Genomic DNA, 12,603 nt, shown 5'->3' with positions numbered 1-12,603 from the left:
TTAAAATTAGCTGTAAGGATCAATTATAAGCAAAAAGCAAACATAATAACAACAACACACAGTCACAATGATTAAAGAGAAAAAATGAATCAGATTAATTAAAAGATAATGAATGATACTAAAGTTACTGTTTTATCCTGGTCAAAATGGGGAGTTGCATCTCGGCATTACTCTTGGTCCTCCATTCCATGGACGCTGCGTCCGTCAATCATGGGTGCCACTGCCTGCCTGGTGGATGCGGATTGGTAGGTGAGTGTGAGTTGTTTTTCTTTGTTTAGTACAGGGTAAATGCCGGCCTGTAAGTGTAGATGCAAAAACAAAAGGGGTATTGAATAACCGTCGGCGTAGTTCGCAAAGTAGTGCTGCGCATAGATAGGCAAAGTGCAGTTCGCACTTCGCGTAGCTACACAAGCTACACGTAGCACTACCCGAACTGCCTAGTACCCTGTTCGCAATGATTGCACAGTGCTGTATGCTTGTCCGTACTGTGCAATCATTGAAAACGGCATCTTGCACTGTGCAACCTGTCTTTTACTGCCGCTTGAGTAGATTTTTACTCGAGCGGCAGTTTTCTCAACGCTGACTGGTAGTTTCTCATCGTAATGGTTGTGAGCATACTCGACCACTCGCAATGAGAAACCTGACCTCCCTGCATTGAGAATCTCGCCGGGAGGTTTATTTTTCACGTTCGCAATCGGCAACTTGATGTTGCTGATCGCAAACGAGGAAAAAGGCTCGCCGGGATGTCATTTTGCTTGCTCGCGGTCGCCAACTCGATTTTGAGGACCGCAAGCAAGCAAAAAATGACCACTGCACTATGCGACGAGTGTTTGCACTGTGCTACGTGCAGTTTGCGTAGTGCGAAGTAGCACAAACTTTGTAGATGAAATACTGGTACACTTCATGCACAACAACAACACAAACACCAATCACTCAGAGTCAGCATCCAATGCATGCCATCATTCATTACCTGTTCTCATCTTAAGTTAAGGGGCAGTCCCTCTCGGCTCGGAAAGGAGGATAGCTATAGTCATGTTCCAATTCTTTTGGAGGGACTCGACGAGGCAACATTTCTTGTACTATTCTCCATCCAATGTCTTGCTTGAGGGAAATGGATTTAGGGGTGAGTCAGGATGGGGCAGGAGTCGGCGGAGTGGACTTCTATAATAAATGCACACAGCTGAAACGCGAATAGGGCAATAAAGACAAGATGGTGGTGATGGATTTGTTGTGAATGTGATTCAAACCAGAAAGAAAGAGACACACACACACAAATAATAAAAGTAAATAAGGAACAAAGAACGTAACAAATTAAAAGCCTAGTTGGAAGGGAAGTCAAGCTTGTCCTCAAACTCTGGTGGGTCAAGCAGAAGTAGGTCATCAACACACTACTTCTGTCACCTAAGTCGTTGTCCTCATCTTTCTGCTGTGCTTCACGTATTGTGTAATTCGGAGGTATAAAGTGCTGATTCATTTTCATCATGGTTAACCTCTCCACGTTTGTGGGCGAGAGACTGGTCCTTTTCACAGTTCCAAGGGCACCAGCAGCACTGAAAACATGTTCAGAAGAGACCCTTGCTACATGGCAAGCCAGATAGTTTATTGTCAGCCTGCTGAGCACTGGCCAATACAGCAATGGAGTTTGATCAATGTAGACCTCGGTTGGGTCATCCAGATAGGCCTGGAGCATCCACTCAATGCTCAAGGGTGGTCCACTTTGCTCGGCCTCTTTTGCCTTTGCATCAGAAACTGGACCTAACAAACCCTTGTTATAGAAACCATTCCTGTGCCGATTTTACTGGGGCTCATGATCCTGTTCTTGCTGTTGTTGATAATGGTTCTGTTGACTGCTGTGAACCATATGCACTGCCCCCAGGCTCTGAAGTTGAACTTGATGCAGACTGCCTTGCAGTACTTGTTGTGAGCTGGAGTAGCGTGCCTGTATATCCCAGCAGTTCTTTTTCAAAGTCTATGGCTGCCTCAGATATCCAAGTTTTGTACTTTGAAACATCCACTTCTGAAAAAGGAATTCATGTCTTAGTGTTCAGTACTGCTTTGTACCATGGATCCAGAACTGCGGCAGAAATGTCGTGTTTGGCTGACACAATCTTAGTTTACACCCTTGTATTTTCAGCTAAGAATAGGGCTAATCTCGCCACCAACTAATATGCTTCTTTTATTTCCTCCCCACCTGCATATGTTGCAGACATCACCTTCAGCTGTGCTCTAGCATATGCAACAATGGGATAGCTTGGCCCATAGTACAGTCCTTCTTGCTGACTTCATGTGTGAAGAGCTAGAAAGGAAGTAGCATCTCTGTCAGGCATTTAACTAGGATGCATTGGTTCATCTCAATGGTCATGCCTTTCACAGTAGCATCCCCTAGTCTTTGCATGACATAGTCATTGATTGGTCTGTACTGCTCAAACAGACGATCAAGCATGTAATAAGTTGAGCTCCAATGTGTTGGCACCTCCTGGATGAGTGATTTTCCTGGCACTCTATGCTCACTTTGAATGATCCTCAGCTGCTTCCAGGCTTTAAAAGAATGGCTGAAGTGTGTGGATATTCTTCTACTGGTGGTCAGTAAGTTGCTGATTTGGTTCTTCTTTTTTCAGAAAGTCTTGAAGAATGATGTTAATGCAGTGCACCAAGCACATGACCCTGAAATAGCCACCAGTGTGCATGGCCTTAACTATATTGCTGCCATTGTCCATGGCAACAAAACAATGTTAAACCCTCTTGGGTGCAGCCATTCAAAGACCTTGCTGTTAAACTCTTACAAAATGTTTGCAGCAATATGAGATTTCTCCATGCCAACATGTCTACAGTTGCATGTTTACAAGTGGCATTAAAAATCTCAGCAGTGTCAACACCTGCAGATATCTTTTCTCTAAACCCCACAAAAGAGATCCAGTGTGCAGCGATGCTCATGTAATCAGTGGCTTTGCAACTGGCCCACGTGTCTGTTGTCATGTGAATACTGTGAACAGCACTCTGCTGCAAAGCTTGTCCAAGCAATTCCAACACGTTGTGATGTAGTGCTGGAACAGCTTCTTTGGCAAACTAGGACCGTCTGTGAACCTTCCATTTGGGCAGATGGGTGTCACAAATTCTAGAAAACCCACACCTTCCACAAAAGAAAAAGGTTCAGCGCTAACGTTTTAGACAGCTTCACGTTGTACAAATCTGCCATTGGGTGGTAGCGTTCATACTGACCCTCCAGCCTAAACATGCCGAGAATGGTAAGCTGGATATTTTTTCTTTCTGGTGCCACTGATGCAGGTGACTTCTTGAACCCAGATGTTATTGGGCTACACCTTGCACTTTTTTTCCTTGCGGTACTCTGTTGCCTTGGTGTCTCAGCCTGACTCTTACTCTTGTGCCACTGAGATCTTGTTGAGGCAGATGTGGGTGGTACCACTGAACTGCTTGTGACAGGGCTACTTTGTGCACCAGATAAAAGGTATCCCTATTGTTCACTTTCCACCGCGATTGTATCTTCTTCTACTTCTTCATCCCCTCCAACAGCCATGGTGCAGTTTTTTGGCATATCAGGTGCGCCTCCCACTGGATCAAGAGGAGTTGCTTGGCCTTCGGTACCATAGTTTGTACCAAGCCTACCCCAACTAACACCTTTTCAACAAATTGAGCACATAGCAACATTCTCCTCCTTACTGCTAATTGAAAAGAAGTCCCAAACTGGGGAGGTGAACTTTCTGGTGCTGCTGAAGGTACCAATGCTAGATGAACTGGAGGGTGGGTGTGGAATTTGACTCTGTGGCTGTACACCACTACTACCTACTTCTACTGAAGTGGTGGTTGTGCTGGATGTAGGTCGCAGCCGGGCCTTTGAAAATGCAAATATGTAAGCTGGAGGTGGTGTTGGTGTTACCTGTGTTGGTGGTATCAGTGCCACATCCCTCCCAGCAATTTGGGATGGGGTAATGTCGGTCTCCATCTCCACTGGAGCCGGAGTGATGTTCAAGATGACTGGCTCGTCATCATCCTCCTCTTCTACATTCACCTCCATAACTCTAAGGCTTTCTGGAACCTTCATTTTCCCTAGCCTTGTCTCCGTTGCGGAGCTTAGAGTTTTCGGCAACTCCGCGTTCTACGTGGAACACGGAGTTGCCAAAAATGTGCAAACTCCGCAAGAGGAGCTGATTTTACCACCCTGAGTTAGTCACAACAGGAGTGTGCAGGGGCCCCACCAGAAAAAGGAGGGGTAAACAAATATAAACTAGAAGTTTTCTAAAGGTTCCCAAACTAATTCTAAGGGTCATGACTCCCAATTACCACCTGAGCAGAAAAATAAGTTGTTTCCTGATAAAAAAATCCTCATAGAAGGTACCCGCTGAGTGCTATGAATGCCAACAGATTGGGCACCACAAGGGGAATACCAAGTGTCCCACATGGGCATAGCCCCCCACTGGTGGACAATCACTGGGGCTGGCCATGGTAGCTCTTGGGGAGGAGATTGGCCCTGATAGTATGGGGGTATTGTAGTGGTAACTCCTGTGTTTCCCAGGGTGGCAGAGAGATGGTGCCAAGAACTCACATGCCCTAGTAATACTAAAAAATACAGGCAGTGGGTTACCATTAATGGGCAGAGGGTGGAGGCTCTGAGAGAAACTGGAGCCAGCATGACAACTCTCATACATTTAGCCAAGTTATTGTAGCTGACAACCATGAGAGTCACTATCCAGTGGCTCTGGTTCCCTTTGATCTAAGACAGCAGACATAACATCAGTCAACTCAGGTTCGCTGCTGTGGAAGTGGTTAATAAACGGGACGGCAGAGACAATAATGATTTTTTATTACAGCGTGAAAATCACTGGATAAAATTTCTTCAATCTATGAAACCGTCCGGTCTCAATGACCGGATGGAATTTACGTGCTATCTGTAGAGCATCTCGTGAATAATGACATTCTCTGATATTCTGATTTTATCATCTTTAATAATGTATTTACACATGTTTCTTTTGTTTGATGCAGGCACGTTCACATTATGTATATATTTGCCACTATGCGTTGCAGGATTGGCTTTTTACAACACTGACAAACGATATGTTTTATTCACTTAAGCTGTGTCACGTTTATTTTGTTACTCGACACCTCTACAAGATGGCCGCCACTTGGGTAGTCCGCTTTTTATGTTGCTGGTTTCACCTGATACACTTCCGCATTCACGCAACACGCCATATGCATTTACCGGCGAAGGGCACACGAGTGAGACGCGAGTTCTTGCTCCACTCTTTCCGTAAGTTTCAATACCCACGAGGTTTGCATGATGGTAGTAGTTCTTGGGCATGAATCTTTGGTAACGTTACGCACAGGGCTGTAATGTGGTACAACGGTGATTTGTTAGAGTATTTTTTGATTGGCACTGGGCTCGTTAAACTTGTCGGATTAACTGCGAAGTCGTTAAGCAATTCACATATTAACGTGAACACACGCATTTGATGACCACATAGCTTTTTTTCACGTTTTGCATTTTTTCTCACGTTTCACTATTTTCTGGTTAACTCACCAATGGATGTACCTGCACATACATGTTTTGATTTGACCTCGGTGGACCACACTTAGATTGAATTATTGTTTTTCAGGATTCCCCTGATGAAGGACCGCTGTGTCCGAAATGCATTGGGAAATGATGATGTTATGTACATATTGAAGTGGATTTGAAATATGAAGCATTGGAATGAGACCATGCAATCAATGAATGACACAAAAACCATGTGAATTAAACATGAGTGAAATTTGATACAACTTTGGTTCAAACCTTTATTTTGAAATCACATACATTTAATACAGAAACGAATCCCGTTTCAAAGAGGTTGTGCTCAAGGAGTTGGCACTTACCCTAAGTGCCACTGACCATAACCTATATGTGTTCCACACTCTATCATCCTCAAACTAACAGGATTATGGGAGGAACAGGAAGACCCTGAAGGGCATGACCATGGGCCTGTCTGATCCCTTGAGGTGAAACTGTGACATCCACTTGCCATGCCTGGCGTTTGCATACAGGGAGCTTCCTCAGAAGAGGTTTGGATTCAACTCCTTTGAACTTCTGTACGGCCAACCTGGGCATGAGCCTCTCAGTCTGGTAAAGAATTTGAATTTGAATTTAAAAACACTTATAAAGCGCACTTCTACCTAGCGGTTTCTTGGCGCTTAAGAAGGGTTGGTAGCACTAGCAAGCTCCCATGAAAGCCCCCCAGGATATATTCAGCTACATGATGGCACTATGAATCCAGATAAAGCACTTCTAGAAGAAAGTCAAAGAGAATCTAGAAGCCAACCAGTAGGTCATAAATCTGTGATATGACTAGAAGGCCACTCTGGTTGAGTGTCAGCCTGACGAGAAAGTGTGGGTGATGGAGCCTGTAGCCCAGGGCCCTACAAGACAGACGGTCTGGGCCCTATGAGGTGAAAGAACACATGAGGTCACCTACCTGGTGGACCTCAAAACTCTCAGGAACGCTTTAAGGGTTTTGCACATCAATGGCCTCAAACCCCACTTCGAGATGCCTGAGGTAACCATGCACCTGATCAAGGATGATGGAGTATAGAAGGAGAGTTAACCTTTCCCTGACCTCTGTTCTTCCAAGGAGCAAGAAGGTGAGTGGAGGGTGTCAGCCTCTGCTCTACCCTGATGCTAGAACAACAGAGGATCTTCCACCCATTGTTGGGGCTGTTTGCCTCTCTCTTCTCTCTTACTCAGGATCCAATACATGATGCACCCAGGAGATTGATACTGTAGACAGTATGCATGTGAAGAGTAAAATCTACAGACTTTCTGATAAGGTGAGGTCCAGCATGAAGGAGGAAGTCTCTAAAATGGCGGAGCTAGGGTTCATTGAGCTCTCAAACAGTCAGTCGTCCAGCCCAGTGGTGTTGCTCCCAAAGCTGCATCTCTAGGTACCACCCCAAAGTTTTGGTTGTGCATTTATTGCCGGGAGCTCAATGTAGTGGGCAAGAGTGACACACACCTCATATTTAAAGCTGATAAGCTCATACATCGGTTGGGAGCTTCCAAGTTCCCCAGCACATTTGATTTAACGTCTGGGTACTGGCATATTGTCTTGACTGAGGGGTCCAAAGAGAGGTCCGTGTTTCCTAACCCTAAAGGACACTTCCAATTCTAGGTAATGCCATTCGTGCTGAAGAACGTCTCTGTCACCTTCCAGAGGTTGATCAACCAGGTCCTGACTTGATTGGAGAACTTCAGTGATGGCTATCTAGATTACATTGTGGTCTTCAGTTCTAGATGGGAGGCCTACATGTGCCACCTCGGGGAAGTGCTTCATGCTCTTCAGAGGACAGGCCTGAATATCAAGGCAAGTAAGTGCTGGATAGGGCAGGGTTTAGTGGTCTACTTGGGATGACAAGTAGGAGGAGGCAAGGTTCAGCACCTACAGGCCAAATTCAAAAGCATCCTGGCTTGGGAACCCCCAAAACCCAGACAGATGTGAGAGTCTTCCTAGATCTCACCCGATACTACAGGATATTTTTGTAGGGGTATGGCACCATTGTTGCCCCCTTGATAGCCAAGACAGGTGATCTGCACTGAGGCATGCCAGAACGCTTTGGACCCCCTGAAAAAGGCCATATGCAGGCCCCCGTGCTCAAGGCCCCTGACGTCTCTAGAGAATGTATTGCACAGACATATACCTCAAAGCATGGCATAGAGGCTGTGCTCTCACAACTGAATGAAGAGGGCCTAGATCAACCTGTAGCCTTCATTAGCAAAGGTAACGTCTAGGGAGCAGAGGTAGAGTGCACTGGAAATGGAAGCCTTTGCAATGGTCTGGGTAATGAAGACGTTTGGACAATACCTATTTGTTACTCACTTCTGGGTTCAGACAGATCACAGACCCTTCAGATGGCTAATGCAGAGGAAGGATGAGAATCCCAAACTGTTGAGGTGGTCCATGTTCCTACAAGTAATGGACTTTACGGTGGAACACCATCTTGGAACAGACCATGCCAATGCTGATGGTCTCTAGAGATTTTTTTCTCTTAGTGATGAGAACTACTAAGGTGCTGGGTAATTCTCCTCACTTTCAGCTACCATGGACACGTGTTATACCTGGCATCCTTGGTGTGGTTCTCTGCTAACCTTTTGCCTTCCAACCTCCAGTTTTGCTGATTAATTTTTGCTAGCTTCAGTACTCTGCACACTTTACCACTGCTTACCAGGGCTAATGGGCTTGTAGAATAAGGGGTTGGTGTATACCCAATTGGCATATTTTTTTCACTTATAGCCCCCTAGGAAACTTACACTACCAGTGCCCAGGGCTTGTAAATTAAATGCCTCTGGTGGGCCTGCAGCCCTTATTATGCCTCCCACTTAAGTAGCCCTTTAAACATGTCTCAGGTCTGTCATAGCAGCCTGTGTGCACGGTTTAAACAACCATTTCAACCTGGCAAAATAAACCTTTTGCCAGGCTCATACCTTGCAACATCATGAAGGGCCTGGATGGGAGAGATCCTGTGTAGCAAAGTCCATAGCTAGCTGTCATGTCAGGTTTTCGGGCATTGGTACAATGAGTTTCAAGCTGATTTTGGATCTTGGTTCCACTTCCATCTCCATGAGTCACCCGCCCCGGATTCAGTCGAAGGTGGCCTCCCTGTAAGCCGTGGTGTGGTGTTACAAGGCAGAGTGCTGGGGAAGATGGCCTAATGTGCCACAGACCTCCTAGGTCTAACTTCAGATATTTCTCATGGTGCTGGCTTGTGTCGTAGGGCTGAATATCTGATTGAAGATATGCAGTGAGCTGCCAGCACACAGTGACACTATGGAGGCAAACCTACTCATTTTTCCGATCTCCTTGTTTTTGGCCCTAGGACTTTGTGCACTTTACCACTGCTAACCTATGCTAAAGTACGCGTGCTCACTCCTTAAATACTGGTAACATTGGCTTGTCCCCAACTGGCCTATTTAATTTAATTATGCATGTCTAGTAAGGTGGTACTGCGTGTTCCCAGTCCCACGCCTGGTCTGCGTTCTGTTTTTAAGGGGATATATAGTGTAGTACAGTGTTTTTGTTTTGCATATTTAATAATTTTATTACTCTTTTAAGTCCACTGTACTACACTATATTTCCCCTTAAAACCCAGAAAGCAGACTAAGTGTAACCAAAACAATATTTCTCAATTCAAAGATTGAAAGTGTAAAATATAGTTTAGACCACACTTAGGGGCCGATTAGGATGGCAGACGGATTGCCCCCCGCCGGGCAATCCGTCAGCCATCCTCACTGAAATGACCTTCCGCCACATTAGGATGGCTGGCGGTCCGCGGTGGACGGGAAGACTTTCCGCCAATTTTCGGCCGCGGTCGCCCTGCGACTATGGCGGAAAAGGTCTAATATGGTGGCGGTGTCTATCAGGCACCGCCAGCCATATTAGGATGGGCTTTGGGGAATGCATACGGTCTTTGCGGGCCCCCAGGGTGAAGGGGGGTGGGTGTGCACATTGGGGGTACCGATGGTACCCCCCTGCGTTTCAAAGTACAACATAGCAGGCACCGCGCGGTGCCTGTCATGTTGTGCTTTGAAATGCACAACATGCATTTTTAGCATTGCGGTGGGCGGGGCTTTCAGCCCCGCCCGCTGCAATGTTAAAAATACAGGATGCACCCGCCACTGTGGAGGGTGCATCCTAATTCGACGCACGGGACCTCCGTCATTATGGCAGACGGTCCCTTGCCACGACAGGATGGCGGACGGACAAAGTCCGTCCGCCATCCTAATCGGCCCCTTAGTCTGCACTCTGTGCCATAGGTGGAAATATAGTGTAGTACAGTGCTTTTTAAACATTTTTGTACATATTTAAATATTGTGAGACAGTCATCCTTTTTGCCCTTATCACCCACTTTTTTTTGACTGATCCTGGTGGTTACTAACTCTGATTGTACCCTTGGCCCTGCTAACCAGGCCCAGGGCCAGTGCTCTGTTTAACAGGTATGTGGTACTTAAGTGTAATTACAATTTGTATGACAACCTACATGTAAGCCCCTTGTATATTATAGAGCATGAAGGTTTAGAGGCCCAGTAGTTTTAACATACTTAATTGTGCATCGCTGTGTTGCCTGCTGTCATTTTAAAAGCCATCCCTTCCTTGCAGGCTGATTTTAAAACAAAACTATATCCTAATTCAACTTTGGAATAAAAAGTACTTCCAAAGTCTTAAACTATATTATTTTTCCATATAAGGCACCCATAGGTGCCCGCTGCTCTCTGGACTACCACTACAAATGGGGTGCTCTATTGCATTAGTGGTCCAAGTGGCGAGTTAAGTTCTCTCCCAAGTGAGGTATCACGCCCACTGGCAGTTGTAAATCACTCATCACAGTAAGGAGGGGGAAGCAAATATCTCAACCATTATCATCTCCATGTTGGAGAGCCCTCTGCTCTGGCATTGGATCAGAGTTAGAACCAAAAAAGATTATGGAGCATCTTCTGGTAGCTGCAACGTGGAAGAGGCACTGAGTTAGAACCAGATTGCATGTTGAACAGTTGCACTTTTGGTATTTCGCAGTGCAACATCAATCAGTTGGACTTGAGCTGATATAAGTTGGGGGTCCATACTGCAGTTGAAGTCAATACTGGGTGTTGGTATGAGCTCAACCAGTTGTAACCTGATGGGAGGCCCATGTGAATTCATGGGGCCTAGATAGAGCTGGAACTACACTGAAAATATGCAGCATGGCATCTTTGAAGGACTTGATCCTCTGCAGGGTGAAAAATGGCCTTGGGAATTCGAGGAATGTTAGAACCAACTGAGGAGTTGCATCTGTAGTCGGAGACCTGAAAGAAAGGAGTGCCGCTTCTATATCTTATGCATTTAGGTTTGCCTCCTGGTCTCAATTCGCATTTGTGGTGAATGCATGAGGATGAACTTATCACATGATTTAGACTTGTGTCCTGAGCTCGGACACCAAAGTCATACCTCATGTGGACCATACCCAATATCTGTTTTCTGTAGTTGTGGCTTTGCTTGAAACCTGGCATTTGGACGGTGACTTCGTTTCCTAGCACTTTGTGAAATGTTAGAAGTCAAAGAGGAAAAAACTGAAGTGGGGCTCTGGATTGCCATTGGAATGTGTGGAAAGAAACAAAGTGATGCCAGTGTGCAGTAGTGGTGCTTATATTCATTCCTGCTTCCGGAGCAGTGTGTAGTCAGCTCAGAGCTGAACAACACCACCCAGTGGCGCACGGGAGCACTGCTATGGAGAAAGTTTTCCGGTTCCAGTCTGGCACATAGGCAGTATTCTCAGGTGGGGAATCTGCTGTTAGAAATATCCATCAAAATACTATGACTGGGCTAGCAACCCCATGCTTCAATGCTCACACTTTAGGCGAAGGAAAAACACTCTCCCTCCTCATCATGAACCACAACACATGTGCTGCATTCTCTGTCTCTCTACTAATATGTACCTTGCTTTTTGTTACAAGTTGTTAAGCTATTTAAATCCATCACAGATGCAAAAGCCACACCACAGGCAACCTCACACTTTCAACATAATGTTTATATTTCCCCTGCCTCTCTCCTGCCAACTGCTATGCATGCCCTATCTCTACCAATCCCTTCATCTTGTCAGTCTGCCACAGGCCCCAAATGCCATACTCCTGGTATTGGGGCACTTCAGTAGCAAACATATGGTTTTCCCCCTCTGTCCAGTGCTTTGAGACCCTCACAGGTGAGTAGTGCGCTCTATAAATACCTGATTGATTGATTTTCCTTCCAGCATCAACATACCCACTATTACCGTTATATGCGATGTCATTACAAATACTGCCTTCACATAAGCCCAAGCATCACGCTCTCCATGCTTTGACCTATAAGTCACCAAGAATTGAGCAGCAATGCCACAGCCTACATTGTGTGATCAGGCACATCTCAGACAGTCCTAAATAGGGCATCAACTCATAGTCCTGATGGCCCAATAAATGTTAAGAGATCACACCACAGGTGGTAGATATACGCCGTACAAATACATGTTGCATCATTTTTAAATCACTTCACAATAAAAGCCATACCCTGAAGCGCAATCTCAGATCGGCTCAAAAGAACATCTGAATGGTACCGAGATTCATTCAGAAGATGGTGAGAGGGGCAAGATTTTCAGTGATAGGTCCCCATATCTGGAACTAATTTCCGACTGAAATAATATCAGCAGCAAATTCCATGAGCTTCAGGATGCTCCTGAAAACTTGGCTATTCACACAAGCATATTGCTAAAATCCTGGTTAGATGTTGTCTTTCTTTACCCCAACGCCAAGAAACCTTTATGGTGTACGGGGGCTATACAAATATGGTATAACATAACATAACATGTACCATGACATAGCTTTTCTATTTTTTTCTAACATACTCCTCAGTAATCTGCAAGCAACACGTTTGTAAATCAACAAATCATGATCATAAGAAAGCATGCATTGTGTGTCCTTTATTTAATCAATTTAAAATGGATACTAAAACAAACTCAAGAGATATTTTATAAAAACACATAACCAGATTTGGTTTGTAAAGCAAACATGAACCCTTAAGCTAGAGTAATCAAGGCATAAGGAAAATGTAAGTACCACTC

Source organism: Lissotriton helveticus, chromosome 11, assembly GCF_964261635.1.
Source record: "Lissotriton helveticus chromosome 11, aLisHel1.1, whole genome shotgun sequence".
Classification (NCBI taxonomy): domain Eukaryota; kingdom Metazoa; phylum Chordata; class Amphibia; order Caudata; family Salamandridae; genus Lissotriton; species Lissotriton helveticus.
The sequence above is the reverse complement of the archived record's forward strand: the minus strand, read 5'-3'. Positions refer to the sequence as shown.